Consider the following 25,666-nt stretch of genomic DNA (forward strand, 5'->3'; position numbering starts at 1 on the left):
GTATTATACTCCAGAGCTGCACTCACTATTCTGCTGGTGGAGTCACTGTGTACATACATTACATTACTTATCCTGTACTGATCCTGAGTTACATCCTGTATTATACTCCAGAGCTGCACTCACTATTCTGCTGTTGGAGTCACTGTGTACATACATTACATTACTTATCCTGTACTGATCCTGAGTTACATCCTGTATTATACTCCAGAGCTGCACTCACTATTCTGCTGTTGGAGTCACTGTGTACATACATTACTTATCCTGTAATAATTCCTCACAATTCTGTAGGCTTTAGAGCTGAAATCTCACAGCATCCCCTGCTGGTTCAGTATCTGCAGAGAGCTTGTTCTGATAATTTACTACCTACCTCTTTTTGTAAGATTATATGTTACTTATGTCAGTTGGAGCAGAATTGTGTGTCCTTCTGAGATCAGTTTGATGACATCTAATTATGTTTTACATTTCAGTTTCAATTAGAGGACAGTTCGTATTTATTTGCAGAGTTTAGAAAGAAGTTTTGTGCTCCAGAAAGTCGCTGCAGAGCTGTGACCTGTGGTGACCTGATCTGGGGGTCTCGGCTTTGATCATTATCCACATAATATAATGGGGTCCTGTATTAATAACGCCTCCCATAAGACTCTTTAGTTTTAGTTGTGCGGACGCTGAGAATCTGGGACAAAGTTTTTAAAAGTTTCTCAGCTTATCATAAATGGCACGGATTGGTGTCATTCAAATCGCAATATTGTCACTATACAGAGGGGAGACGTTGCCCCCACCGCAGGTTCCACATTTACCAGCCCCTGAGAACCAGAAGTGACATCGCCGTTACATTGTATCGATTGTAAGTGAATGAAATTGTATTAAAGTTCAAACTAGAAGCAGCAGGTGAAGCCGGGAAATAACTCTTAGAAATTAACTCCTGAGTGACCCTCTGGTTTTATTAAACTTCTGATGTCTCATAAAGCAGGTGTCTGATCCGGGACCCCCAATGAAGAGCCCCCAGTGCCATGTGCCTATTGTTTTTAGATCTGGACATCTAATGAGTCAGATGCCCCCGTAGCCTTCAGTAGGACCGCAATGCTCATTATTTCCTATGGGGAGAGGGGGGGTCTGCTGCTGGAAGGGAGAAGCATCTACAGGATCTGGAAGCGGCAGGAGGTCCTCACAACACCCCGCGCTGGAGACCTGCGGTAGTCACCGGGGCCGATATAACACATTGGTGGACCCTGTGCAAAGGTTTCATGACCATCGTCCGTTATCTTCCGATGTCTCCCCGTCAATTATACATCATATAAACAATTCTATATAAGGACAATTTTTTTAGACACTTTAAAAGGGAAAGGTTTTGACTCACAGGTGACATCTTCTGCCTGATAGTCCAGAAAATGACTGGACCGATCACCTTCACCTCATGGCTGGCGTATATATACACCAATATCTTCCATTAAAAAGTGGCGCACGTCTATAATAAGCGACATCGTTCCGCTTTGCTTAGCCACGCCCATTTTCTAGACAATTGTTTTCTTAAACGCATAATACGTTTGGCGCACGGCGGAGACTCCACTGTTTTGGTGCATTGTAAATCTCCTCCACTGTCACCATTGTGACCCTCCCCCAACATCTTTCCTCTCCTTTCTGATTTTTGGCAGAACTCCGCCTGACAGCGATGGCAGCCGCCGCGTCTCACTGACTCTCTCCTCAGCTCCAGATATTGAATTGGAAGTTCTGAGTCCCAACATCTGTGTCTCAATTGAAAGCCGCTCCTCTGTGCTGTGAAATGAAGTGCGTTGTATTAATGGGCGCACCGTGCGGAATCAATAAATAACGTATCAGCGCTGATTGTAACGGAATGATTTTATAATTTCTATTGTCAGCTGTGATAAATAATCAGCTCATTTATACTTCATTAAATTAATTATTGCGTCGCTTCTGCTCCATCCATCAGCAGTGAAGGAACGCAGAGACATCTGGATGTGGAGAAGAAGCCGCGTTCTTTATTAGGGGGGAATCAACCATATTAGTGTCGGAGGCGGCGGCCGGTGGTTTGCGGGGAGCGCCTGTCACTCACCCACTTTACACTTCATTCAGGAGCTGCATCTAAAATCAACTTTCTACAATAAAACATTCGGCGGCCACCATGTATGGAGCGTTGTGGTCGGATGGAGTCTGCATCAAATCCAACATGTAAGTGCAAACCGCAAACAGAAGGGAAAAATCACACACAGGTCCTCACAGCAGCACAGACCATTTCAGGAAAGGAGTGTGCTTGTGGGAAATTACAGATTGAGTGTTACAAAGTGGAAAGAGCAGTGTTCCCCAGCAGCACAGAGTATTTCAGGGAGTGTGCGGATCCTCTGGGAGCCAGAGAACTGTCCACATATATATTACTTTGGTCTATCCCACTTACAATACATTCTGCTGTAATCATTTCTCGGTCATCACTTTCCTATCATGTCTGTTGGCGCCAAAAGATAATTAAATCTATGCCAGCTACGACAATACGTAGATTTGTGCCAAAATTTGCGCCATTGTCACCGATTTTACTTAAAGGGATACTCCCAGAATCAACAATTATGACCAATCCACAAGATGGGTGATAATTATCTGATGGCTGGGACCCCCACAGTCAGTACCCCCACCGATGACGAGAACAGGTGTCCCGAACCCCCCCCCCCCCCCGATCCTCATCACTGCATCCCCCGCAGCGAGGAGGAGCATGAATGCAGGGGCAGTGGGGCATGTACCCGTCATTCCATTTAATGTCTATGGGATTGATGGAAACAGGTGGGCGATGTTACTTTCTAAATTTGGCGAGAGAGGAGAAAAGTCGCACATTTTACCACCATTTTGTCGCACATCAACCTGCCGTAAACTGCATAATAAATGTGGGGCAATATATCTAGAACATATTTTAGGGATTTTCTGAGCATCATCTCGAATTAAAAGTTAAAGGGTAACTAAACATTCAACAAACTTCTGACATGTTATAGTGACATGTCAGAAGTTTGGATTGGTGGGGGTCCGAGCACTGAGACCCCACCAATCGCTAGAACGAAGCAGCAGAAGCCCCCGTGTGAGCGATAAGCCGCTTCATTTCTGTTTAGCTTTTTCCGGAAAGCCGATGTACTGGAGTACGGGATCATAGACTTTCTATTGAGTCTGTACTCCGATACATTTATTTCCGGAAAAAGTTGAACAGATACAAAGCGGCTCATCGCTCACACGAACGCTTCTGCCGCTTAGATTTAGCGATTGGTGGGGGTCTCAGTGCTCGGACCCCCAGCGATCAAAACTTCTGACATAACGTCAGAAGTTTGTTGAATGTTTAGTTACCCTTTAAAAGAAATGGAAAGTCACAAGGATGAAATGTGAACAGACCGCGAGCTGAGTGCACCGCCGCCCAGTGGCCACTTCTTGTACTGCGCTCTCAGCTGAAATTTAGAGGGTACGGGAAAGACTATTATATGTGTAAAGATCTGCCTGGACAATTATTAACATAGCCACATATGAAACAGCGATGCTGCGTGTCCGTACTCCTGCGTCCGCGTGCAGGATGCGTCACCGTGTTTCTATTACCCGTCATTTATACAGCGAATCTTCTCTGAGACTGCAAAATATTTCATTATGTTATCAGTCTGAGTGTGAAAAGCCAGAATGTGTGAGGTCGGCTTCATACAGCACCAATATTTATCATGTAAAATACAACTATTACCCATGATGCTTAGCTGCAACTTTCTAATATACTTTATGCCTCAATAACGGCCATTTTCAGGATCTCTGCTTGCTGACAGAACAGAATTATTTTCTAAATTCAAACTGAAAACTAGTCCGGCTACAAAACCCTTTATTTTATAGCAATTAACTCCGTAAGATAGCGGCTTATTTCGGGCCTTCACCAGACGGCGACTTTTTTTTCTTAGTTTTCTCATCGTCACATTTCTAGAGCCAGAACTTTTTTTTGTTTTCGTTCACAGAGATGTGCGAGGGCTCGTTTATTGTGCGATAGATTGACAGTTTCATTGGTAATATTTGGGGTACATATGACTTTTTGATCAGTTTTTTCTTTTGTGATGCAGAATAGGCAAAAAACGGCAATTTAAGTTTTTTCGTTTTGTATTTAAATGGCGTTCACCTTGTGGGTAAAATCAGGTGAAAATATTACGGTACAGGTCGTTACTAGGCGGCGGTATCAGTTATCTGTATTTTTTTTAAATATCTTTTGACATAATAAAATATTGTAATTGGAGACGGTTATTGAAGGGTTTTTGTGTTTATTTTTTTTTGTTTTAAATATTTTAAAAAATTGTAAATTACTTTTTTAGGCCTCATGCACACGCACGTGCTTTTGCGGCCGCAATTCCCCCGAAAATCCACGGGAGATTTGCGGCCCCATTCATTCCTATGGGGCCATGCACACGACTGTGGTTTCCGCGGTCCGTACATGGCCCCGGAGCCCGGACCGCAGAAAGAACGGGCAAGTCTTATTACCGCCATATTCCAGGCTCATTGAAAATAATGTGCAATTCAATTCGCGATAAATATTTCGTTCCCATGACGTAATAGAACATTAGGGCAGAAAAGTGTTAAAGGAACACTCCGGGGTGAATGTATATACAGGGAGAGATCGATTAATACGGTCTTAAAGTTAGAACAGATAAATCAGACCAGACAGGCAGAAACTGCGCCAAATTATTCATAGTGGCGCACGCTGTATAATAATTTTGGCGAATGTGCGACACTTTAGTCTTCCGTGCATGATGTCATGACTTATTTTAGCCACGCCCCTTTTTCGAGACATTTTTCAAAACGGTAGAGCGAGGTGTGAAAGTGGCGTAAAAGACATCATTGATTTGGCGTGCGGCACGTACAGCAGAATTCCAGCGCATTTTGCTATGTATAGTGGAGAATCTGTGCGCCATGCTCTACGTGTAATAAAGCATCATACATGTAACACGTGAGCACTGCATACATACCTGTCACATACCTGTGATACATCCCCTCCCCCGCTCAGGTGCGTCATCTCTTCAGATCTTCCCTCTGTGACAGAACAGACAGAATATTATCAATTCTCTTTGTTATTTTAATACCTGGCAGGAGAGGAATCCAATTTGCATTTATGTGCTTAACATATGTTCAAAATCCAGATGAGAGCGTGTAAACAGAATCCCAATTCTCAGGTGTCATCTGTTACAGAACCCGCGCCGTGCATTAACCCTCCATGTCCCTCTGTTCTGCTGCTCCACGTCAGTGTTTATAGAAGATACAGGGAGCAGACACGAAATAAGACAAGAAGAGAAATAAGATGAGGAGTCCATTCACTGCTCCTTATTAAGTGGTCAGAGGTACTGTACATGTTACTGCACAGATGAGGCTTACTTATAGGACCCCCCCCCCCCCCCCACACACACACACATTACCTCCTGCGATGCCGGATTAATTATATGCAACAATCAGAAAGAGACTTTTAAATCGAATATAGGATAAAACAATATAAAAATATCGGAGCTCTTTGCTTCCAAGTTGCAGCCAGCAGAATTATGATTGAAGTTCTGCATGTGAATGAGGTATTTGACTTGTTGTAACTCAAGAGTTACATTCTCCTGTATTATACTCCAGAGCTGCACTCACTATTCTGCTGGTGGAGTCACTGTGTACATACATTACATTACTTATCCTGTACTGATCCTGAGTTACATCCTGTATTATACTCCAGAGCTGCACTCACTATTCTGCTGGTGGAGTCACTGTGTACATACATTACTTATCCTGTACTGATCCTGAGTTACATCCTGTATTATACTCCAGAGCTGCACTCACTATTCTGCTGGTGGAGTCACTGTGTACATACATTACATTACTTATCCTGTACTGATCCTGAGTTACATTCTCCTGTATTATACTCCAGAGCTGCACTCACTATTCTGCTGGTGGAGCCACTGTGTACATACATTACATTACTTATCCTGTACTGATCCTGAGTTACATCCTGTATTATACTCCAGAGCTGCACTCACTATTCTGCTGGTGGAGTCACTGTGTACATACATTACATTACTTATTCTGTACTGATCCTGAGTTACATCCTGTATTATACTCCAGAGCTGCACTCACTATTCTGCTGGTGGAGTCACTGTGTACATACATTACATTACTTATCCTGTACTGATCCTGAGTTACATCCTGTATTATACTCCAGAGCTGCACTCACTATTCTGCTGGTGGAGTCACTGTGTACATACATTACTTATCCTGTACTGATCCTGAGTTACATCCTGTATTATACTCCAGAGCTGCACTCACTATTCTGCTGGTGGAGTCACTGTGTACATACATTACATTACTTACCCTGTACTGATCCTGAGTTACATCCTGTATTATACTCCAGAGCTGCACTCACTATTCTGCTGGTGGAGTCACTGTGTACATACATTACATTACTTATCCTGTACTGATCCTGAGTTACATTCTCCTGTATTATACTCCAGAGCTGCACTCACTATTCTGCTGGTGGAGCCACTGTGTACATACATTACATTACTTATCCTGTACTGATCCTGAGTTACATCCTGTATTATACTCCAGAGCTGCACTCACTATTCTGCTGGTGGAGTCACTGTGTACATACATTACATTACTTATTCTGTACTGATCCTGAGTTACATCCTGTATTATACTCCAGAGCTGCACTCACTATTCTGCTGGTGGAGTCACTGTGTACATACATTACATTACTTATCCTGTACTGATCCTGAGTTACATCCTGTATTATACTCCAGAGCTGCACTCACTATTCTGCTGGTGGAGTCACTGTGTACATACATTACTTATCCTGTACTGATCCTGAGTTACATCCTGTATTATACTCCAGAGCTGCACTCACTATTCTGCTGGTGGAGTCACTGTGTACATACATTACATTACTTACCCTGTACTGATCCTGAGTTACATCCTGTATTATACTCCAGAGCTGCACTCACTATTCTGCTGGTGGAGTCACTGTGTACATACATTACATTACTTATCCTGTACTGATCCTGAGTTACATTCTCCTGTATTATACTCCAGAGCTGCACTCACTATTCTGCTGGTGGAGCCACTGTGTACATACATTACATTACTTATCCTGTACTGATCCTGAGTTACATCCTGTATTATACTCCAGAGCTGCACTCACTATTCTGCTGGTGGAGTCACTGTGTACATACATTACATTACTTATCCTGTACTGATCCTGAGTTACATCCTGTATTATACTCCAGAGCTGCACTCACTATTCTGCTGGTGGAGCCACTGTGTACATACATTACATTACTTATCCTGTACTGATCCTGAGTTACATCCTGTATTATACTCCAGAGCTGCACTCACTATTCTGCTGGTGGAGTCACTGTGTACATACATTACATTACTTATTCTGTACTGATCCTGAGTTACATCCTGTATTATACTCCAGAGCTGCACTCACTATTCTGCTGGTGGAGTCACTGTGTACATATATTACATTACTGATTCTGTACTGATCCTGAGTTATATCCTGTATTATACTCCAGAGCTGCACTCACTATTCTGCTGGTGGAGTCACTGTGTACATACATTACATTAGTTATCCTGTACTGATCCTGAGTTATATCCTGTATTATACTCCAGAGCTGCACTCACTATTCTGCTGGTGGAGTCACTTTGTACATACATTACATTACTTATCCTGTACTGATCCTGAGTTATATCCTGTATTATACTCCAGAGCTGCACTCACTATTCTGCTGGTGGAGTCACTGTGTACATACATTACATTACTTATCCTGTACTGATCCTGAGTTATATCCTGTATTATACTCCAGAGCTGCACTCACTATTCTGCTGGTGGAGTCACTTTGTACATACATTACATTACTTATCCTGTACTGATCCTGAGTTATATCCTGTATTATACTCCAGAGCTGCACTCACTATTCTGCTGGTGGAGTCACTGTGTACATACATTACTTATCCTGTACTGATCCTGAGTTATATCCTGTATTATACTCCAGAGCTGCACTCACTATTCTGCTGGTGGAGTCACTGTGTACATACATTACATTACTTATCCTGTACTGATCCTGAGTTACATCCTGTATTATACTCCAGAGCTGCACTCACTATTCTGCTGGTGGAGTCACTGTGTACATACATTACTTATCCTGTACTGATCCTGAGTTATATCCTGTATTATACTCCAGAGCTGCACTCACTATTCTGCTGGTGGAGTCACTGTGTACATACATTACATTACTTATCCTGTACTGATCCTGAGTTACATCCTGTATTATACTCCAGAGCTGCACTCACTATTCTGCTGGTGGAGTCACTGTGTACATACATGACATTACTTATCCTGTACTGATCCTGAGTTATATCCTGTATTATACTCCAGAGCTGCACTCACTATTCTGCTGGTGGAGTCACTGTGTACATACATTACTTATCCTGTACTGATCCTGAGTTATATCCTGTATTATACTCCAGAGCTGCACTCACTATTCTGCTGGTGGAGTCACTGTGTACATACATTACATTACTTATCCTGTACTGATCCTGAGTTACATCCTGTATTATACTCCAGAGCTGCACTCACTATTCTGCTGGTGGAGTCACTGTGTACATACATTACTTATCCTGTACTGATCCTGAGTTATATCCTGTATTATACTCCAGAGCTACACTCACTATTCTGCTGGTGGAGTCACTGTGTACATACATTACATTACTTATCCTGTACTGATCCTGAGTTACATCCTGTATTATACTCCAGAGCTGCACTCACTATTCTGCTGGTGGAGTCACTGTGTACATACATGACATTACTTATCCTGTACTGATCCTGAGTTATATCCTGTATTATACTCCAGAGCTCCCTCCTGCGAGATCGCAGACTGGTAGTTCTGTAGCGCTCACTGTTTGTGTGTGTTCTCGCGGGAGGTAACACAGCGCAAGCCGCCCTGACACTACCCGTAGCTGATTGGACAGTGTCAGAGCGAAGAGATCACGCCCCCTTGCCATTTAATTAGATAGAAATGCCCCATTGACGGTTCAGGGGCTTATTTACATATCGGGCACCAAATATAATGGCACCGATATGTAAATAACGGAGAAAGATGGGACAAAAATGTAATGTGAGACCGTGTTTGCAAAGCCCGGCCCATTACACGCTGCAAATGTACGGGCAGGTGAAATGTTCTCCGTAAAACGCCTCCATTACGCCTTAAAATAGGTTGTGTGAACCCAGCCTTATAGTAGTTATGTTCTTGTATATAGGAGCAGTATTATAGTAGTTATATTCTTGTATATAGGAGCAGTATTATAGTAGTTATATTCTTGTATATAGGGGCAGTATTATAGTAGTTATATTCTTGTATATAGGAGGCAGTATTATAGTAGTTACATTCTTGTATATAGGAGCAGTATTATAGTAGTTATATTCTTGTATATAGGAGCAGTATTATAGTAGTTATATTCCTGTATATAGGAGGCAGTATTATAGTAGTTATATTCTTGTATATAGGAGCAGTATTATAGTAGTTATATTCTTGTATATAGGGGGCAGTATTATAGTAGTTATATTCTTGTATATAGCGGCAGTATTATAGTAGTTATATTCTTGTATATAGGGGCAGTATTATAGTAGTTATATTCTTGTATATAGGGGTAGTATTATAGTAGTTATATTCTTGTATATAGGAGCAGTATTATAGTAGTTATATTCTTGTATATAGGGGGCAGTATTATAGTAGTTATATTCTTGTATATAGGAGCAGTATTATAGTAGTTATATTCTTGTATATAGGGGCAGTATTATAGTAGTTATATTCTTGTATATAGGAGGCAGTATTATAGTAGTTATATTCTTGTATATAGGGGGCAGTATTATAGTAGTTATATTCTTATATATAGGGGCAGTATTATAGTAGTTATATTCTTGTATATAGGAGCAGTATTATAGTAGTTATATTCTTGTATATAGCGGCAGTATTATAGTAGTTATATTCTTGTATATAGGGGCAGTATTATAGTAGTTATATTCTTGTATATAGGGGTAGTATTATAGTAGTTATATTCTTGTATATAGGGACAGTGTTATAGTAGTTATATTCTTGTATATAGGGAGCAGTATTATAGTAGTTATATTCTTGTATATAGGAGCAGTATTATAGTAGTTATATTCCTGTATATAGGAGCAGTATTATAGTAGTTATATTCTTGTATATGGGGGCAGTATTATAGTAGTTATATTCTTGTATATAGGAGCAGTATTATAGTAGTTATATACTTATATATATGAGCAGTATTATAGCAGATATATTCTTGTATATAGGGGTAGTATTATAGTAGTTATATTCTTGTATATAGGGAGCAGTATTATAGTAGTTATATTCTTGTATATAGGAGCAGTATTATAGTAGTTATATTCTTGTATATAGGGGCAGTATTATAGTAGTTATATTCTTGTATATAGGGAGCAGTATTATAGTAGTTATATTCTTGTATATAGGAGCAGTATTATTGTAGTTATATTCTTATATATAGGAGCAGTATTATAGTAGTTATATTCTTGTATATAGGGGGCAGTATTATAGTAGTTATATTCTTGTATATAGGGGGCAGTATTATAGTAGTTATATTCTTGTATATAGGGGCCAGTATTATAGTAGTTATATTCTTGTATATAGGAGTATTATAGTAGTTATATTCTTGTATATAGGGGCCAGTATTATAGTAGTTATATTCTTGTATATAGGAGTATTATAGTAGATATATTCTTGTATATAGGAGTATTATAGTAGTTATATTCTTGTGTATAGGGGCACTATTATAGTAGTTATATTCTTGTATATAGGAGCAGTATTATAGTAGTTATATTCTTGTATATAGGGGCAGTATTATATTAGTTATATTCTTGTATATAGGAGCAGTATTATAGTAGTTATATTCTTGTATACAGGAGCAGTATTATAGTCGTTATATTCTTGTATATATGGAGCAGTATTATAGTAGTTATATTCTTGTATATAGCATCAGTATTATAGTAGTTATATTCTTGTATATAGGGGCAGTATTATAGTAGTTATAGTCTTGTATATAGAAGCAGTATTATAGTAGTTATATTTTGTATATAGGAGCAGTATTATAGTAGTTATATTCTTGTATATAGGGGCAGTATTATAGTAGTTATATTCCTGTATATAGGAGCAGTATTATAGTAGTTATATTCTTGTATATAGGGAGCAGTATTATAGTAGTTATAGTCTTGTATATCGGAGCAGTATTATAGTAGTTATATTCTTGTATATAGGGGCAGTATTATAGTAGTTATATTCCTGTATATAGGAGCAGTATTATAGTAGTTATATTCTTGTATATAGGGAGCAGTATTATAGTAGTTATAGTCTTGTATATAGGGGGCAGTATTATAGTAGTTATATTCTTGTATATAGGAGCAGTATTATAGTAGGTATATTCTTGTATATAGGGAGCAGTATTATAGTAGTTATATTCTTGTATATAGGGAGCAGTATTATAGTAGTTATATTCTTGTATATAGGGGGCAGTATTATAGTCGTTATATTCTTGTATATAGGGGGCAGTATTATAGTAGTTATATTCTTGTATATAGGGGCAGTATTATAGTAGTTATATTCTTGTATATAGGTGCAGTATTATAGTAGTTATATTCTTGTATATAGGGGCAGTATTATAGTAGTTATATTCTTGTATATAGGTGCAGTATTATAGTAGTTATATTCTTGTATATAGGAGCAGTATTATATTAGTTATATTCTTGTATATAGGGGCAGTATTATAGTAGTTATATTCTTGTATATAGGAGCAGTATTATAGTAGTTATATTCTTGTATATAGGAGCAGTATTATAGTAGTTATATTCTTGTATATAGGAGCAGTATTATAATAGTTATATTCTTGTATATAGGGGGCAGTATTATAGTAGTTATATTCTTGTATATAGGGGCAGTATTATAGTAGTTATATTCTTGTATATAGGAGCAGTATTATAGTAGTTATATTCATGTATATAGGAGCAGTATTATAGTAGTTATATTCTTGTATATGGGGGCAGTATTATAGTAGTTATATTCTTGTATATTGGAGCAGTATTATAGTAGTTATATTCTTATATATATGAGCAGTATTATAGAAGTTATATTCTTGTATATAGGGGCAGTATTATAGTAGTTATATTCTTGTATATAGGGAGCAGTATTATAGTAGTTATATTCTTGTATATAGGAGCAGAATTATAGTAGTTATATTCTTGTATATAGGGGCAGTATTATAGTAGTTATATTCTTGTATATAGGGAGCAGTATTATAGTAGTTATATTCTTGCATATAGGGGCAGTATTACAGTAGTTATATTCTTGTATATAGGGGCAGTATTATAGTAGTTATATTCCTGTATATAGGAGCAGTATTATAGTAGTTATATTCTTGTATATAGGGAGCAGTATTATAGTAGTTATAGTCTTGTATATCGGAGCAGTATTATAGTAGTTATATTCTTGTATATAGGGGCAGTATTATAGTAGTTATATTCTTGTATATAGGGGCAGTATTATAGTAGTTATATTCTTGTATATATGAGCAGTATTATAGTAGTTGTATTCTTGTATGTAGGGGGCAGTATTATAGTAGTTATATTCTTGTATATAGGGGGCAGTATTATAGTAGATATATTTTTGTATATAGGGGCAGTATTATAGTAGTTATATTCCTGTATATAGGAGCAGTATTATAGTAGTTATATTCTTGTATATAGGGGCAGTATTATAGTAGTTATATTCCTGTATATAGGAGCAGTATTATAGTAGTTATATTCTTGTATATAGGGAGCAGTATTATAGTAGTTATAGTCTTGTATATAGGAGCAGTATTATAGTAGTTATATTCTTGTATATAGGGGCAGTATTATAGTAGTTATATTCTTGTATATAGGGGCAGTATTATAGTAGTTATATTCTTGTATATATGAGCAGTATTATAGTAGTTGTATTCTTGTATGTAGGGGGCAGTATTATAGTAGTTATATTCTTGTATATAGGGGGCAGTATTATAGTAGATATATTCTTGTATATAGGGGCAGTATTATAGTAGTTATATTCTTGTATATAGGGGCAGTATTATAGTAGTTATATTCTTGTATATAGGAGGCAGTATTATAGTAGTTATATTCCTGTATATAGGAGCAGTATTATAGTAGTTATATTCTTGTATATAGGGGGCAGTATTAGGGCGGGTTCACACATAGCGGAATTTCACTTAAATTCCGCTGCGGACACTCCGCAGCGTTAATCCGCAGCGGAGCCGTTTCTCCATTGACTTTCACTTTAATTTAGCAGTGTTCGTTTACACGATGCGTACAATTCCGCTGCGGAGCATAGGCTGCGGAGCGGAATTTGGTGTCCGCAGCATGCTCTGTCTGTTGCGGAGCAGTGGCGGACTGGTTGCGGACTCATGGCGGAATTTCTCCATTGACTTCAATGGAGAGTCAAAATTCCGCAATGAAGTCCGCAGATCTTATGTGTGCTGCGGAGCGTATTGTTTTTACTACCATGACATTTCTTCATTCTGGCTGGACCTATGTATTTCTAGGTCTACAGCCAGACTGAGGAAGTCAATGGGGCTCCCGTAATGACGGGAGCGTTGCTAGGAGACTGTAAATAGTCACTGTCCAGGGTGCTGAAAGAGTTACGCGATCGGCAGTAACTGTTTCTGCACCCGGGACAGTGACTACCGATCTCAATATACATGTATCTGTAAAAAAAAATATAAGTTCATACTTACCGAGAACTCCCTGCGTCTGTCTCCAGTCCGGCCTCCCAGGATGACGTTTCAGTGTAAGTGACGGCTGCAGCCAATCACAGGCCAAGCACAGGCTGCAGCGGTCACATGGACTGGAGCGTCATCCAGGGAGGTCGGGCCGGATGCCGAAAGAGGGACGCGTCACCAAGACAACGGGCGGTAAGTATGAATTTCTTTGACTTTCACTAGGGAAAGTGCTGTCCCTTCTCTCTATCCTGCACTGAATAGGGAGAAGAGAAGCACTTTTCCTGCAGTCCGCAGCGGCCAGTCCGCATCAATTTTCTGCACATTTTGTGCAGATCCGCTGCAGAATCTGCAACGCAGATTCTGTGCGGCATTGATGCGGACAGTTGCGGAGGAATTCCGCCATGTGTGGTCATGCCCTTATAGTAGTTATATTCTTGTATATAGAAGGCAGTATTATAGTAGTTATATTCTTGTATATAGGAGCAGTATTATAGTAGTTATATTCCTGTATATAGGAGCAGTATTATAGTAGTTATATTCTTGTATATGGGGGCAGTATTATAGTAGTTATATTCTTGTATATAGGAGCAGTATTATAGTAGTTATATTCTTATATATATGAGCAGTATTATAGCAGTTATATTCTTGTATATAGGGGTAGTATTATAGTAGTTATATTCTTGTATATAGGGAGCAGTATTATAGTAGTTATATTCTTGTATATAGGAGCAGTATTATAGTAGTTATATTCTTGTATATAGGGGCAGTATTATAGTAGTTATATTCTTGTATATAGGGAGCAGTATTATAGTAGTTATATTCTTGCATATAGGGGCAGTATTACAGTAGTTATATTCTTGTATATAGGGGCAGTATTATAGTAGTTATATTCCTGTATATAGAAGCAGTATTATAGTAGTTATATTCTTGTATATAGGGAGCAGTATTATAGTAGTTATAGTCTTGTATATAGGAGCAGTATTATAGTAGTTATATTCTTGTATATAGGGGCAGTATTATAGTAGTTATATTCTTGTATATAGGGGCAGTATTATAGTAGTTATATTCTTGTATATATGAGCAGTATTATAGTAGTTGTAGTCTTGTATGTAGGGGGCAGTATTATAGTAGTTATATTCTTGTATATAGGGGGCAGTATTATAGTAGATATATTCTTGTATATAGGGGCAGTATTATAGTAGTTATATTCTTGTATATAGGGGCAGTATTATAGTAGTTATATTCTTGTATATAGAAGGCAGTATTATAGTAGTTATATTCCTGTATATAGGAGCAGTATTATAGTAGTTATATTCTTGTATATAGGGGGCAGTATTATAGTAGTTATATTCTTGTATATAGAAGGCAGTATTATAGTAGTTATATTCTTGTATATAGGGGGCAGTATTAGGGCGGGTTCACACGTGGCGGAATTTCACTGAAATTCCGCTGCGGACACTCCGCAGCGTTAATCCGCAGCGGTGCCGTTTGTCCATTGACTTACACTTTAATTTAGCAGTGTTCGTTTAGACTAGGCGTAAAATTCCGCTGCGGAGCATAGGCTGCGGAGCGGAATTTGGTGTCCGCAGCATGCTCTGTCTGTTGCGGAGCAGTGGCGGACTCATGGCGGAATTTCTCCATTGACTTCAATGGAGAGTCAAAATTCCGCAATGAAGTCCGCAGATCTTATGTGTGCTGCGGAGCGTATTCGTTTTACTACCATGACATTTCTTCATTCTGGCTGGACCTATGTATTTCTAGGTCTACAGCCAGACTGAGGAAGTCAATGGGGCTCCCGTAATGACGGGAGCGTTGCTAGGAGACGTCTGTAAATAGTCACTGTCCAGGGTGCTGAAAGAGTTAAGCGATCGGCAGTAACTGTTTCTGCACCCGGGACAGTGACTACCGATCTCAATATACATGGATCTGTAAAAAAATAGATAAGTTCATACTTACCGAGAACTCCCTGCGTCTGTCTCCAGTCCGGCCTCCCAGGATGACGTTTCACTCTAAGTGACGGCTGCAGCCAATCACAGGCCAAGCACAGGCTGCAGCGGTCACATGGACTGGCGCGTCATCCAGGGAGGTCGGGCTGGATGCCGAAAGAGGGACGCGTCACCAAGACAACGGCCGGTAAGTATGAAAATCGTTTACTTTCACTAGGGAAAGTGCTGTCCCTTCTCTCTATCCTGCACTGATAGGGAGAAGGGAAGTACTTTTCCCGCAGTCCGCAGCAGCTAGTCCGCATCAATTTACTGCACATTTTGTGCAGATCCGCAGCAGAATCTGCAACGCAGATTCTGTGCGGCATTGATGCGGACAGTTGCGGAGGAATTCCGCCACGTCTGGCCGTGCCCTTATAGTAGTTATATTCTTGTATATAGGGGCAGTATTATAGTAGTTATATTCTTGTATATAGGAGCAGTATTATAGTAGTTATATTCTTGTATATAGGAGCAGTATTATAGTAGTTATATTCTTGTATATAGGGGGCAGTATTACAGTAGTTATATTCTTGTATATAGGGGGCAGTATTATAGTAGTTATATTCTTGTATATAGGAGCAGTATTATAGTAGTTATATTCTTGTATATAGAGGCAGTATTATAGTAGTTATATTCTTGTATATAGGAGCAGTATTATAGTAGTTATATTCTTGTATATAGGAGCAGTATTATAGTAGTTATATTCTTGTATATAGGGGGCAGTATTACAGTAGTTATATTCTTGTATATAGGGGGCAGTATTATAGTAGTTATATTCTTGTATATAGGAGCAGTATTATAGTAGTTATATTCTTGTATATAGAGGCAGTATTATAGTAGTTATATTCTTGTATATAGCAGCAGTATTATAGTAGTTATATTCTTGTACATAGCGGGCAGTATTATAGTAGTTATATTCTTGTATATAGGGGCAGTATTATAGTAGTTATATTCTTGTATATAGGGGGCTGTATTATAGTAGTTATATTCTTGTATATAGGGGCAGTATTATAGTAGTTATATTCTTGTATATAGGGGGCAGTATTATAGTAGTTATATTCTTGTATATAGGGGCAGTATTATAGTAGTTATATTCTTGTATATAGAGGCAGTATTATAGTAGTTATATTCTTGTATATAGGAGCAGTATTATAGTAGTTATATTCTTGTATATAGGGGGCAGTATTATAGTAGTTATATTCTTGTATATAGGAGCAGTATTATAGTAGTTATATTCTTGTATATAGAGGCAGTATTATAGTAGTTATATTCTTATATATAGGGGCAGTGTTATAGTAGTTATATTCTTGTATATAGAGGCAGTATTATAGTAGTTATATGCTTGTATATAGGGGCAGTATTATAGTAGTTATATTCTTGTATATAGGAGCAGTATTATAGTAGTTATATTCTTGTATATAGGGGGTAGTATTATAGTAGTTATATTCTTGTATATAGAGGCAGTATTATAGTAGTTATATTCTTATATATAGGGGCAGTGTTATAGTAGTTATATTCTTGTATATAGTAGCAGTATTATAGTAGTTATAGTCTTGTATATAGGGGGCAGTATTATAGTAGTTATATTCTTGTATATAGGAGCAGTATTATAGTAGTTATATTCTTGTATATAGGGAGCAGTATTAGGGCATGACCACACGTGGCGGATTTCCTCCGCAACTGTCCGCATCAATGCCGCACAGAATCTGCGTTGCAGATTCTTCTGCGGATCTGCACAAAATGTGCAGAAAATTGATGCGGACTAGCTGCTGCGGACTGCGGGAAAAGTGCTTCCCTTCTCCCTATCAGTGCAGGATAGAGAGAAGGGACATCACTTTCCCTAGTGAAAGTAAACGAATTTCATACTTACCGGCCGTTGTCTTGGTGACGCGTCCCTCTTTCGGCATCCAGCCCGACCTCCCTGGATGACGCGCCAGTCCATGTGACCGCTGCAGCCTGTGCTTGGCCTGTGATTGGCTGCAGCCGTCACTTAGACTGAAACGTCATCCTGGGAGGCCGGACTGGAGACAGAAGCAGGGAGTTCTCGGTAAGTATGAACTTCTATTTTTTTGACAGGTTGCTCTATATTGTGATCGGTAGTCACTGTCCAGGGTGCAGAAACAGTTACTGCCGATCGCTTAACTCTTTCAGCACCCTGGACAGTGACTATTTACTGACGTCTCCTAGCAACGCTCCCGTCATTACGGGAGCCCCATTGACTTCCTCAGTCTGGCTGTAGACCTAGAAATACATAGGTCCAGCCAGAATGAAGAAATTTCAAGTTAAAAAAGCAAGACGCATCCGCAGCACACATAACATGTGCATGACAGCTGCGGACTTCATTGCGGAAATTAGAATCTCCATTGAAGTCAATGGAGAAATTCCGCCATGAGTCCGCCACTGCTCCGCAACAGACAGAGCATGCTGCGGACACCAAATTCCGCTCCGCAGCCTATGCTCCGCAGCGGAATTTTACGCATCGTCTAAACGAACACTGCTAAATTAAAGTGAAAGTCAATGGACAAACGGCTCCGCTGCGGATTAACGCTGCGGAGTGTCCGCAGCGGAATTTAAGTGAAATTCCGCCACGTGTGAACCCAGCCTTATAGTAGTTATATTCTTGTATATAGGAGCAGTATTATAGTAGTTATATTCTTGTATATAGGGGGCAGTATTATAGTAGTTATATTCTTGTATATAGGAGCAGTATTATAGTAGTTATATTCTTGTATATAGGAGCAGTATTATAGTAGTTATATTCTTGTATATAGGGGGCAGTATTATAGTAGTTATATTCTTGTATATAGGGGCAGTATTATAGTAGTTATATTCTTGTATATGGGGCAGTATTATAGTAGTTATATTCTTGTATATAGGGGGCAGTATTATAGTAGTTATATTCTTGTATATAGGAGCAGTATTATAGTAGTTATATTCTTGTATATAGGGATCAGTATTATAGTAGTTATATTCTTGTATATAGGGGCAGTATTATAGTAGTTATATTCTTGTATATAGGGGCAGTATTATAGTAGTTATATTCTTGTACCTCGGGGGCAGTATTATAGTAGTTATATTCTTGTATATAAGACCAGTATTATAGTAGTTATATTCTTGTATATAGGGAGCAGTATTATAGTAGTTATATTCTTGTATATAGGGGGCAGTATTATAGTAGTTATATTCTTGTATATAGGAGCAGTATTATAGTAGTTATATTCTTGTATATAGGAGCAGTATTATAGTAGTTATATTCTTGTATATAGGGGCAGTATTATACTAGTTATATTCTTGTACCTCGGGGGCAGTATTATAGTAGTTATATTCTTGTATATAGGAGCAGTATTATAGTAGTTATATTCTTGTATATAGGGGCAGTATTATAGTAGTTATATTCTTGTATATAGGGGCAGTATTATAGTAGTTATATTCTTGTATATAGGGGGCGGTATTATAGTAGTTCTTGTATATAGGTGCAGTATTATAGTAGTTATATTCTTGTATATAGGAGCAGTATTATAGTAGTTATAGTCTTGTATATAGGAGCAGTATTATAGTAGTTATATTCTTGTATATTGGGAGCAGTGTTATAGTAGTTATATTCTTGTATATAAGGGCAGTATTATAGTAGGTATATTCTTGTATATAAGAGCAGTATTATAGTAGTTATATTCTTGTATATAGGGAGCAGTATTATAGTAGTTATATTCTTGTATATAGGGGGCAGTATTATAGTAGTTATATTCTTGTATATAGGAGCAGTATTATAGTAGTTATATTCTTGTATATAGGAGCAGTATTATAGTAGTTATATTCTTGTATATAGGGGCAGTATTATACTAGTTATATTCTTGTACCTCGGGGGCAGTATTATAGTAGTTATATTCTTGTATATAGGAGCAGTATTATAGTAGTTATATTCTTGTATATAGGGGCAGTATTATAGTAGTTATATTCTTGTATATAGGGGCAGTATTATAGTAGTTATATTCTTGTATATAGGGGGCGGTATTATAGTAGTTTTTGTATATAGGTGCAGTATTATAGTAGTTATATTCTTGTATATAGGAGCAGTATTATAGTAGTTATAGTCTTGTATATTGGGAGCAGTGTTATAGTAGTTATATTCTTGTATATAAGGGCAGTATTATAGTAGTTATATTCTTGTATATAGGGGACAGTATTATAGTAGTTATATTCTTGTATATAGGAGCAGTATTATAGTAGTTATATTCTTGTATATAGGGGCAGTATTATAGTAGTTATATTCTTGTACCTCGGGGGCAGTATTATAGTTATATTCTTGTATATAGAGGCAGTATTATAGTAGTTATATTCTTGTATATAGGGGGCAGTATTATAGTAGTTATATTCTTGTATATAGGGGGTAGTATTATAGTAGTTATATTCTTGTATATAGGGGCAGTATTATAGTAGGTATATTCTTGTATATAGGGGCAGTATAGTAGTAATATTCTTGTATATAGGGGCAGTATTATAGTAGTTATATTCTTGTATATAGGGGCAGTATTATAGTAGTTATATTCTTGTATATAGGAGCAGTATTATAGTAGTTATATTCTTGTATATAGGGGAAGTATTATAGTAGTTATATTCTTGTATATAGGGAGCAGTATAGTAGTAATATTCTTGTATATAGGGGCAGTATTATAGTAGTTATATTCTTGTATATAGGGGCAGTATTATAGTAGTTATATTCTTGTATATAGGAGCAGTATTATAGTAGTTATATTCTTGTATATAGGGAGCAGTATTATAGTAGTTATATTCTTGTATATAGGGGCAGTATTATAGTAGTTATATTCTTGTATATAGGAGCAGTATTATAGTAGTTATATTCTTGTATATAGGGGCAGTATTATAGTAGTTATATTCTTGTATATAGGAGCAGTATTATAGTAGTTATATTCTTGTATATAGGGGGCAGTATTATAGTGGTTATATTCTTGTATATAGCGGCAGTATTATAGTAGTTATATTCTTGTATATAGGGAGCATTATTATAGTAGTTATATTCTTGTATATAGGAGCAGTATTATAGTAGTTATATTCTTGTATATAGGGGCAGTATTATAGTAGTTATATTCTTGTATATAGGGGCAGTATTATAGTAGTTATATTCTTGTATATAGGGGGCAGTATTATAGTAGTTATATTCTTGTATATAGGAGGCAGTATTATAGTAGTTATATTCTTGTATATAGGGAGCAGTATTATAGTAGTTATATTCTTGTATATAGGGGCAGTATTATAGTAGTTATATTCTTGTATATAGGGGCAGTATTATACTAGTTATATTCTTGTACCTCGGGGGCAGTATTATAGTAGTTATATTCTTGTATATAGGAGCAGTATTATAGTAGTTATATTCTTGTATATAGGGGCAGTATTATAGTAGTTATATTCTTGTATATAGGGGCAGTATTATAGTAGTTATATTCTTGTATATAGGGGGTGGTATTATAGTAGTTCTTGTATATAGGTGCAGTATTATAGTAGTTATATTCTTGTATATAGGAGCAGTATTATAGTAGTTATATTCTTGTATATTGGGAGCAGTGTTATAGTAGTTATATTCTTGTATATAAGGGCAGTATTATAGTAGTTATATTCTTGTATATAGGACCAGTATTATGGTAGTTATATTCTTGCATATAGGGGACAGTATTATAGTAGTTATATTCTTGTATATAGGGGGCAGTATTATAGTAGTTATATTCTTGTATATAGGAGGCAGTATTATAGTAGTTATATTCTTGTATATAGGAGGCAGTATTATAGTAGTTATATTCTTGTATATAGGAGGCAGTATTATAGTAGTTATATTCTTGTATATAGGGGCAGTATTATAGTAGTTATATTCTTGTATATAGGGGGCAGTATTATAGTAGTTATATTCTTGTATATAGGAGGCAGTATTATAGTAGTTATATTCTTGTATATAGGGAGCAGTATTATAGTAGTTATATTCTTGTATATAGGGAGCAGTATTATAGTAGTTATATTCTTGTATATAGGGAGCAGTATTATAGTAGTTATATTCTTGTATATAGGGAGCAGTATTATAGTAGTTATATTCTTGTATATAAGGGCAGTATTATAGTAGTTATATTCTTGTATATAGGACCAGTATTATGGTAGTTATATTCTTGCATATAGGGGACAGTATTATAGTAGTTATATTCTTGTATATAGGAGCAGTATTATAGTAGTTATATTCCTGTATATAGGAGCAGTATTATAGTAGTTATATTCTTGTATATAGGAGCAGTATTATAGTAGTTATATTCTTGTATATAGGAGCAGTATTATAGTAGTTATATTCTTGTATATAGGAGCAGTATTATAGTAGTTATATTGTATATAGGAGCAGTATTATAGTATTTATATTCTTGTATATAGGAGCAGTATTATAGTAGTTATATTCTTGTATATAGAGAGCAGTATTATAGTAGTTATATTCTTGTACCTCGGGGGCAGTATTATAGTAGTTATATTCTTGTATATAGGGGGCAGTATTATACTAGTTATATTCTTGTACCTCCGGGGCAGCATAAGATCAGTTATTTTCTTTCCAGATTTCAGAAGTTGTTGCCTTTCAATTTGGCGCCTATTTAACATGACATTGTATAGAAAACCTATAGCCGTATCCATGTTTTGGGCGCACGTCTTTGGTGCAGTTTGTTTTCAGGAACTGCTGAATAATTTACAGGAAAGTCAGTTTAGTTTTGCATTTTATGATTAAACTGTGAAAAACTGTGCGGCTTGTGAGCAGCGATACATCTTTAATGTCTCAATAACGTAACATTTCACGTTTTATATATTCTTACTATTGGCTGCAGCGGAAACAATGAGGAAATTGAAAACTTAGGCTAATTATTATTTTATGATTCGTATCTAAGTTTGTGCCTTTAGTATTATACAATGGGACCAAATATGATATTAACTAATTTATTGGTTAAGTTTTCTGCAGAAAAATGTATTTTCAATTACTGTGTCTAATCCTATCGTGTGTGATATTGTCTGCGCAGCTGCTGTATCTAATCCTTTTATGTGTGATGCTATCTGCTGAATCTGATGTATCTAAGCCTGTTGTATGATACTGTCCTGCTGGGTTGCTGTATCTAATCTTATCATGCGTTATACTGTCTGATGGTTTTGTGTATCTAAGTCTCTCAAGTGCAAAGTTGCCAACAGTCCAGAATTTGCCGTGACTGTCACAAATTTACAGAGACAGTCCCGGCAACTGCCATATTCAATTGTATCTGCGCCCTCTGGATACAATTGAATACTATGGCAGAGAAGGAAACTATCCGCTCCCTGCTCTGCCATTCACTCCTCCTGGTGCGGAATCCCCGGCCAGAGTGTTGTCGACGCTCTGGCCGGGTATTCCGCTCCTGGCAGGGGGTGTGTGTGGCACCGTCTACAGGAGGGGGTGTGTGGCACCGTCTACAGGAGGGGGGTGTGTGTGGCACCGTCTACAGGAGGGGGGTGTGTGTGGCACCGTCTACAGGAGGGGGGTGTGGCACCGTCTACAGGAGGGGGGTGTGGCACCGTCTACAGGAGGGGGTGTGTGGCACCGTCTACAGGAGGGGGGTGTGTGTGGCACCGTCTACAGGAGGGGGGTGTGGCACCGTCTACAGGAGGGGGTGTGTGTGGCACCATCTACAGGAGGGGGGTGTGGCACCGTCTACAGGAGGGGGTGTGTGTGGCACCATCTACAGGAGGGGGTGTGTGTGGCAACGTCTACAGGAGGAGGGTGTGTGTGGCACCATCTACAGGAGGGGGTGTGTGTGGCACCGTCTATAGGAGGGGGTGTGTGTGGCATCGTGTATAGGAGGGGTTGTGTGTGGCACCGTCTATAGGAGGGTGTGTGTGTAGCACCGTCTACAGGGGGGGTGTGTGTGGCACTGTCTACAGGAGGGGGGGTGTGGCACCGTCTACAGGAGGGGCTGTGTGTGGCACCGTCTACAGGAGGGGGGGGGGTGTGGCACCGTCTACAGGAGGGGGGGGTGTGACACCATCTACAGGAGGGGGTGTGTGTGGCACCGTCTACAGGAGGGGGGTGTGGCACCGTCTACAGGAGGGTGTGTGTGTGGCACCATCTACAGGAGGGGGGTGTGTGTGGCACCGTCTACAGGAGGGGGTGTGTGTGGCACCGTCTACAGGAGGGGGTGTGTGTGGCACCGTCTACAGGAGGGGGGTGTGGCACAGTCTACAGGAGGGGGTGTGTGGCACCGTCTACAGGAGGGGGGTGTGGCACCGTCTACAGGAGGGGGTGTGTGTGGCACCGTCTACAGGAGGGGGGTGTGGCACCGTCTACAGGAGGGGGGTGTGGCACCGTCTACAGGAGGGGGTGTGTGTGGCACCATCTACAGGAGGGGGGTGTGGCACCGTCTACAGGAGGGTGTGTGTGGCACCATCTACAGGGGATGTGTGTGGCACCATCTACAGGAGGGGGTGTGTGTGGCACCATCTACAGGAGGGGGTGTGTGTGGCACCGTCTACAGGAGGGGGTGTGTGTGGCACCGTCTACAGGAGGGGGTGTGTGTGGCACCGTCTACAGGAGGGGGGTGTGGCACCGTCTACAGGAGGGGGGTGTGGCACCGTCTACAGGGGGGGTGTGTGTGGCACCATCTACAGGGGGTGTGTGTGGCACCATCTACAGGAGGGGGTGTGTGTGGCACCATCTACAGGAGGGGGTGTGTGTGGCACCGTCTACAGGAGGGGGGTGTGTGTGGCACCGTCTACAGGAGGGGGGTGTGGCACCGTCTACAGGAGGGGGGTGTGGCACCGTCTACAGGAGGGGGTGTGTGTGGCACCATCTACAGGAGGGGGGTGTGGCACCGTCTACAGGAGGGGGTGTGTGGCACCATCTACAGGAGGGGGTGTGTGTGGCAACGTCTACAGGAGGAGGGTGTGTGTGGCACCATCTACAGGAGGGGGTGTGTGTGGCACCGTCTATAGGAGGGGGTGTGTGTGGCATCGTCTATAGGAGGGGTTGTGTGTGGCACCGTCTATAGGAGGGTGTGTGTGTGGCACCGTCTACAGGGGGGTGTGTGTTGCACTGTCTACAGGAGGGGGGGTGTGGCACCGTCTACAGGAGGGGCTGTGTGTGGCACCGTCTACAGGAGGGGGGGTGTGGCACCGTCTACAGGAGGGGGGGGGTGTGACACCATCTACAGGAGGGGGTGTGTGTGGCACCGTCTACAGGAGGGGGGGGTGGAGCACCATCTACAGGAGGGGGTGTGTGTGGCACCGTCTACAGGGGGGGGTGTGTGTGGCACCGTCTGCAGGAGGGGGTGTGTGTGGCACCGTCTACAGGGGGGGTGTGTGTGGCACCGTCTATAGTAGGGCGTGTGTGTGGCACCGTCTACAGGGGGGGTTGTGTGTGGCACCGTCTACAGGAGGGGGTGTGTGTGGCACCGTCTACAGGAGGGGGTGTGTGGCACCATCTACAGGAGGGGGTGTGTGTGGCACCGTCTACAGGGGGGAGTGTGCGTTGCACCGTCTACAGGGGGGGTGGCACCGTCTACAGGGGGGGGGTGTTGCACTGTCTACAGGGGGGTGGCACTGTCTACAGGGGGGTGTGGCACTATGTGATACCATCTGCTGAGCCTAGGGTATGTAAGGCTTTCTTATGTGATACCATCTGCTGAGCCTAGTGTATCTGAGCCTCTCTTATGTGATGCTGTTTGCTGAGCCTGGTGTATCTAAGCCGCTCAGGTGTGATACCCTCTCACATACACCTGTCAGTGTGATGCTTGGAGTCGCTGGTTCTCAGTCATTAAGATCAGGGAAATGTCAGGCACCGTTATTTACTGTAGATAATAATGGGC

At 39.7% G+C, this 25,666-nt stretch overlaps 1 long non-coding RNA gene across 1 annotated transcript; it reads right to left on the bottom strand.

Annotated features, from left to right (window-relative positions):
* Window positions 1-961: 961 nt before the first annotated feature.
* LOC142658910 (uncharacterized) lies at window positions 962-25,646 on the bottom strand. The gene is made up of 3 exons (XR_012850225.1): window positions 25,575-25,646; window positions 4,974-5,037; window positions 962-1,770 (listed from the first exon to the last, which is right to left on the bottom strand). It is a non-coding gene; the product is annotated as an uncharacterized LOC142658910 (long non-coding RNA).
* Window positions 25,647-25,666: the final 20 nt, after the last annotated feature.

The sequence above is a fragment of the Rhinoderma darwinii genome, chromosome 8, assembly GCF_050947455.1.
Source record: "Rhinoderma darwinii isolate aRhiDar2 chromosome 8, aRhiDar2.hap1, whole genome shotgun sequence".
Classification (NCBI taxonomy): Eukaryota; Metazoa; Chordata; class Amphibia; order Anura; family Rhinodermatidae; genus Rhinoderma; species Rhinoderma darwinii.